The following is a 6907-nucleotide window of genomic DNA, read 5'->3' on the forward strand; positions in this document are numbered from 1 at the left end:
AGTGCTGATACCCAGGATCTACAAAGAACTTCTCAAACTCAACACACACAAAACAGATAATTATGTCAATAAATGGACAGTACACATGAACAGACACTTCTCCAAACGAGATATACAAGTGGCTAATAGACACGTGAAAAAACGTTCATCATCACTAGCCATCAGGGAGTTTCAAATCAAAACCACAATGAGATACCACCTTATACAAGTTAGGATGGCTAAAATTAACAAGACAGTATAATACATGTATTGGAGAGGATGTGGAGAAAGAAGAACCCTCTTACACTGTTGGTGGGAATGCAAGTTGGTGCAGCCACTTTGGAACACAGTGTAGAGATTTCTTAAATTAAAAGTAGAGTTTCTCTATGAGCCTGCAATTGCACCACTGGGTATTTACCCCCCAAAATACTGATGTAATGAAAAGAAGGGTCATCTGTTCTCCTATGTTCATAGCAGCAATATCCACAGTTGCCAAACTATGGAAAGAGCAAAGATGCCCTTCAACAGATGAATGGATAAGGAAGATTTGGTTGATATATACTATGGAGTATTATGACTACATCAGAAAGGATGAATACCCAGCTTTTGTATCAGCATGGATGGGACTGGAAGAGATTATGCTGAGTGAAATAAGTCAAGCAGAGAGAGTCAATTATCATTGGGTTTCACTTATTTGTGGAGCATAAGAAATAACATGGAGGAAATGGGGAGATGGAGAGTAGAAAGGAGTTTTGGGAAATTGGAGGGGAAGGAAAACCATGAGAGATTGTGGACTCTGAAAAACAATTTGAGGGTTTTGGAGGGTTGGGGGTTTGTAGGTTGGGTAAGCCTGGTTGTGGGTATTATGGAGGGCATGTATTGCATGGAGCACTGGGTGTGGTACATAAACAATGAATTCTGGAACAATAAAAATAAATTTAAAAATAAATAAAAATTAAAAAAATACTAATGATGTACCTACTATTACTTAGCTATTTGAATTTAAATAAATAAATACATATTTTATTTATATATAGAAGACATTTTTGGTCATTCTACAACAAAATATATGCATGCTGGAGAGCTGTTAAACTAGAAGAACGCAATTTAAAATCATGACTATGAAAATGGAAATAAATGAAAGAATCATGGTTTAATTAGGATTGATCATTGTTCTTCTGAATGATCATGTACTTAATTATTTCCTTTAAAATATAACTGGAAGAGATTATGCTGAGTGAAATAAGTCAAGCAGAGAGAGTCAATTATCATATGGTTTCACTTATTTGTGGAGCATAACAAATAACATGGAGGACATGGGGAGATGGAGAGGAGAAGGGAGTTGAGGGAAATTGGAAGGGGAGGTGAACCATGAGAGACTATGGACTCTGAAAAACAACCTGAGGGTCTTGAAGGGGTTGGGGGTGGGAGGTTGGGGGAACAAAGTGATGGGTATTAGGGAGGGCATGTATTGCATGGAGCACTGGGTGTGTTGCAAAAACAAAGAATACTGTTATGCTGAAAGGAAATATATATATATAAAAAAAGATTAAGTCAGTATTTAATGGTGCCCCTCTAATAATAGTGGGTCACAAACACACAGTGTAAATTCCAAGGTGAGTGCCTTCCCAGTCCATCTGGAAATCTATTCACCATGAATTTCACAGGGTTAAAATGTTCACTTCCATGAGTTATATATGAAGTTAATACATATGAAGCTAAAACACACATGTAACATACATAACATACACTTAACACATACATATGGAGTTAAAACAGTCAAACATAAATAACATGCTTTATGAACACATATTGTTCAACAGAAACTCTTCAAGTCAGACTATCTTCCCTCACTGAGTATTTCTCCTTTCTTTCCTAGTGTGATCTTCTAAACACAGTCTTATCTGTGGATTCCTTTTGGAGTACCATAGTGTTATGACACCACCAACTGAGTGGTAACATTGCATGATAGTATGCATTAAATGGCACACTGCTCTTATTTCAGATAGCTTAGAGATAATTTTTATTCTTCAGTGAAGTGACATTTTGACTCAGTTTCAAGGATTCCGTCAGCCATTCCTCTAGGAATTCTGAAGGTGCCATGTTTAATATTATTGAAACAGTTGGAATTTGACATAAAGATTTTAAGTTTTCCAGAACTTAGCTTTGTATCTCTGTAATACACTATGAATTAATGGCTTCTGAGATATTTAAAGGAGAAGTTGTTAGAATGTTAGTGCTCCTTCTGAATGTTTCTATTCACTAGAAAACTGGTTTTATGTTATTTCAGTCATTTTAAATGATTTTATTTATTTATTTATTTAACAGATATATATATATATATATATATATATAGAGAGAGAGAGAGAGAGAGAGAGAGCAAGCAGCAGGATTAGCAGGCTCCCAGGACACTGGAATCATGACCTGAGCCAATGGTAGACACTTATCCACCTGAGCCACCCAGGCACCCCTATTTCAGTCATTTTTAGAAAAAAAGAAGCATGTGTAATAAGTTCCTAATGTTCATTTTTTTTTCTTTTATCTTTTCAGTTTTCCAAGATTCATTGTTTATGCACCACACCCAGTGCTCCATGCAATACGTGCCCTCCTAAATACACAACACAGGGCTCACCCAACCTCCCAACCTCCTCTCTTCCAAACTCTCAGTTTGTTTCTCAGAGTCCACAGTCTCTCTATTATATAGTGTATTTTCAGTTTTTTGAAGAATATCAACATTTTGGAAACATCTATAATGCCTCATGCTTTAAATTTTATCGTTATAAATATTTTCAATTATTCATTGTTTTATATCACAAATCTGAGTCTTTTTAAATTTATTTTTACTTTCTCATTACTGTGTCTTCAAAATTTTTAAGTTATGAATTATTCAAAACATAAAGTTTATTATTTTTACTATCTTAAAAATAATACTGGTTTTTCCTAGCCACCTTAACCCATTATATTATATACATTATAAAGAGATCTGGAAACTTTAAGACTGGGAAATTATCTAGCAAGCATGTCTAGAAAATTAGGTCAGTAATTACTTCTGTGACTTACAACCCTTGGTAAGCATGACAATCACTAATCAGTCTCCTGGTCAGATCCCTGAGCCCAATTTAACAGATTCTAATTCTGCTAATCTGAGATGAGAACAAAAGCGCTATATTTTGTGAAGTCAGCAAATTATTTTAACACCAGTGATCAGAAATCCACTCTTTGGAAGCACTGACATAGAGTGAAGACTATTTTTACAAGAGTAAGAGGAATTAATAGTCCTGTTAGATATATGGAGCAAAGCAATACTGTAAATTTATCTGATTCCTGATGATTTATCATCATGCCCATTAATTAATTTTATCAGGGAATTATTCTGAGGTATCTATGTGCTTGTCAATTTTTTTATTTTTCATTTTAGGGATACAGACACTGATCTTTTTTTATGGTATCAACATGAAACTTGGAAATACTAAAGTGTACATTACCATCAAGCATGAATCATAAAGAGAATTGATGTACACAGTTCCTTGTCCTGCATCAACACATAATGTAGGACAATCAGAAAGAAATTTTAAGATGGAGAAAGGAAAGGATAAACATTTTTTTCCCCTGCAGATAAACTCAGTAAAGTGAGTTGAATTTTTCAGGATCTTGAAGGGATAATGATGATGATGATGATGAATCAACTGACAAAATGTCCCTTTGCTGGTGTATCTCTATTTTGCCTATGGGTGACAGTGAGATTTCTGCCATTTACCTGAAGGACTGACACCTCCCTAGTAACTTTTTCAGAGCACTTAGAACTTCCTTGTTCCTAAGACTGTAGGCAAGTGAGTTTAGGAGTAGAGTGAGGACAGTTCCAAACAGAAAGAGACCCTGACTCAACCTTGGAGTCTTGGCAGAACCGGGTCTCATGTAGATGCACATGCCTGGACCAGAATAGAGACCCACCACACAGAGATGAGAGGAGCAGGTGGCCAGAGCTTTGTTCCTGCCTTCTGGGGAGTTCATTCGGAGTACTGCAAGGAAGATGAGAACATAGGAAGACAAGATGAGAGACAAGGGCAGCAGCAGAACAAGGATGCTTGTTATCACCACTGCCTTTTCATAGGCTGAGATATCCTCACAGACGATCCTAAGCACCGCCATGACTTCTCAGAAGAAGTGGGGAATCTCTCTGGGGCTGCAGATGTTAAAATGCAAGGTAAAAGCAGTGTGTCCCAGGGAAGTAAGTGCCCCTCCAGCCCAAGACATGGCAATCATCTGCAAGCAAACCTTAGGGTTGATGATGACTGGGTATCGAAGAGGATCGCATATAGCCACATAACGATCAAAGCACATGAGAGTTATAAGGATGCATTCTGCAATGGCCACCATCAGGGAGAAGAATATTTGAGTCCCACAAGCCAGGAATGATATGCTCTGCCATCCAGAGAAGAAGTTGAATGCCATTTTGGGGACAATGCTAGAGGTCAAAGTCAAATCCATTAAGGAGAGCTGACTGAGAAGGAAGTACATGGGGGTGTGGAGATGGAAATAAACCAAATGAGGAGGATCAGAAGAGTGTTGCCAGTGAAGGCAGCCGTGTATATCAGGAGAATGATGGAGACCATAGCTGTGATGTATTTAAATTCAGGGAAGAAACCCAGGAGAATGAAATCTGTGGTTTCTGTCTCATTCCCACTCTTCATGACTCTCTGTAATGATAACAGACATATAAGAGATTTATTAAAAAATTGTAGAAATGAAGCAGTTTCTTATTAAAGTTTAAGAACAATGGCAAATACAAAAATACTCCTCCATGGTCACTTGAATCAGTTTTTACTATTTTTTCTATATTTCTTATCCATGATTTAATGTACTTTTAGAAACGTGTTTGTGTGTGTGTGTGTGTGTGTGTGTGTGTGTGTGTATTTTAAGATTTTTTTTATTTATTTGACAGAGAGACAGATCACAAGTAGGCAGAGAGACAGGCAGAGACAGAGGGGGAAGCAGGCTCCCCGCTGAGCAGAGAGCCTGATGCGGGGCTCGATCCCAGGACCTTGAGCCGAATGCAGAAGCTTAACCCATTGAGCCACCCAGGTGTCCGAGAGTATACATATTAAAATGAATATCATTAATTTCATGTACTAGAGGTATTTTCATATGTTAAAATAAACTGGACAGTTGTAGTTTTTGTTGTTTTTACAATTTTAAAATATGACAGAGTTGGTAAGTCACAATTTCAAACTGCACATTATCCAATTTTTTCACTATTTTGAAAAATCATGTTATTCCATTCTCATCCTTTTAGTGATTTCATTAGTAATATAAATATTACAATTATTTCCAAGTCAGATATTAGAGACTTTATTTGGCTATGAAAAAATGCTAATTTAATTTACAGAAAATTTATTTTTATAATTTCAAAACACTCTACTTAATTCTTTTGGCTCTGAACATTATAATTTAAGGGGAAAATTAACTATTATGGCTGTAATTTGTTGTTATACACATTTATGATCATTTCAGCTTTTAATCTAATTAACCTTGTTTTCTATCCAGGGAAAACACTTAGTGTATTTACGTGATCTATAGTAAATTCAGATTATCAATGAAGGAGTGAGTTTCCTTTCTATGTGATCTTGTAGGGTTCTTGTTGTTAGAGTTCTTACTATTCTTAACTATTAGCTACAGCTATTATGCCATTGATGGATACAGGGAAAGTCCTTAGGATTCCTTTCCCTCAAATTTACTATGTATTTTTTTTTCCTTTTTAGACTATCCTATTTATATTTAATCTTCTACTCTGATAGTTATAAAATGCTTAGAAATGCTTAGAAAGATAGATAGCCATCTATCTTAACATATCCATCCTTTACTAGAGCATTTTATGTGGATCATCTTCAAACCAAGAGATCATATACCAATGTGATCACATACTAGAATGTCCAGAGACAAAAGGCTTGAGTAAAGGGCCTTCTGTCATTGCGTGTTTAATTGACTTGATGAGTTAGGCTTCTTTTAGATGTGGAGGTAGTTTAAGATTATTATTATTAATAATAATGATAATATTAATAATGGCAAAATTAGCCAGATTGCATCTTACTCTCTCCTGCCTTCATGTGAGTCTTGGTGTAGTCAGTGGGTTGTGTATGTCTGAAGTAGAGTCATAAGAAGTTGAGAAACAGATTTCAGAATGCCCAGATCCTTGAAAATTTTCTAACTTTCCATAAAAGCAAAGCAGGGTCCTGTTATTTAAGTTCTATGTTACATGATGTCCGTTTTCCAGATCAAGTGCAGTTTTCTGAGGGTTTGGGGTATACCTAGGCTGGCTAGGTTCTATTATAAACTTTTCTTCCAAATTCTATTCATCACAGCCTGGATTGAAACCTAGATTTCATCATTTGTGTGACTATATGGTTTCATATGTCTCACTCCTTAAACCATAAGATTTATGATGGAAGGGAGTGTCTTTGTTGAGCTCCACAATTTCTCTTTAGATCTAGCATCTGCTTGACTTCCAGGTTTGCTCTTACAGATGTGGTTGGCCCCCCACCCCTTTCTCCATGGCCCTCCATATTTCTTTTCCTCTATTCTTCTATATTGCAGATTTTTCTCACTTATTGTACAAAGAAGTGGTGATGTACATTTTCATGAAATTTGATTTTGGAATCCTGTCACCTTACGTAGTGAGTTCTTCCAAAATATATTTTTTGCAATTAAAAAAAAAAGATCTAGCATGTTGCTTTCAGTGAAAATATGAGCAAAATACATTATCAGCTTAGGGCTGGAATCCAGACTTTGAACACTGGATTTTGTGCCTGTACCAAACTAGATTCTTTTAACAATCATTTTTCTACCAAAAGGTATGTTTATTTTGACTTATGATCACTTATGGGCTTCAAAGCATTTCCCAGCATTTGATTTTGTTGGAATATAGAGAAGA

The 6907-nt window shown here is 36.0% G+C and overlaps 1 pseudogene; it reads right to left on the reverse strand.

Moving 5' to 3' along the window:
* Positions 1 to 3732: 3732 nt before the first annotated feature.
* On the reverse strand, positions 3733 to 4670 carry LOC123936588 (annotated as a pseudogene).
* Positions 4671 to 6907: the final 2237 nt, after the last annotated feature.

This window comes from Meles meles, unplaced genomic scaffold (assembly GCF_922984935.1).
Source record: "Meles meles unplaced genomic scaffold, mMelMel3.1 paternal haplotype, whole genome shotgun sequence".
NCBI lineage: Eukaryota > Metazoa > Chordata > Mammalia > Carnivora > Mustelidae > Meles > Meles meles.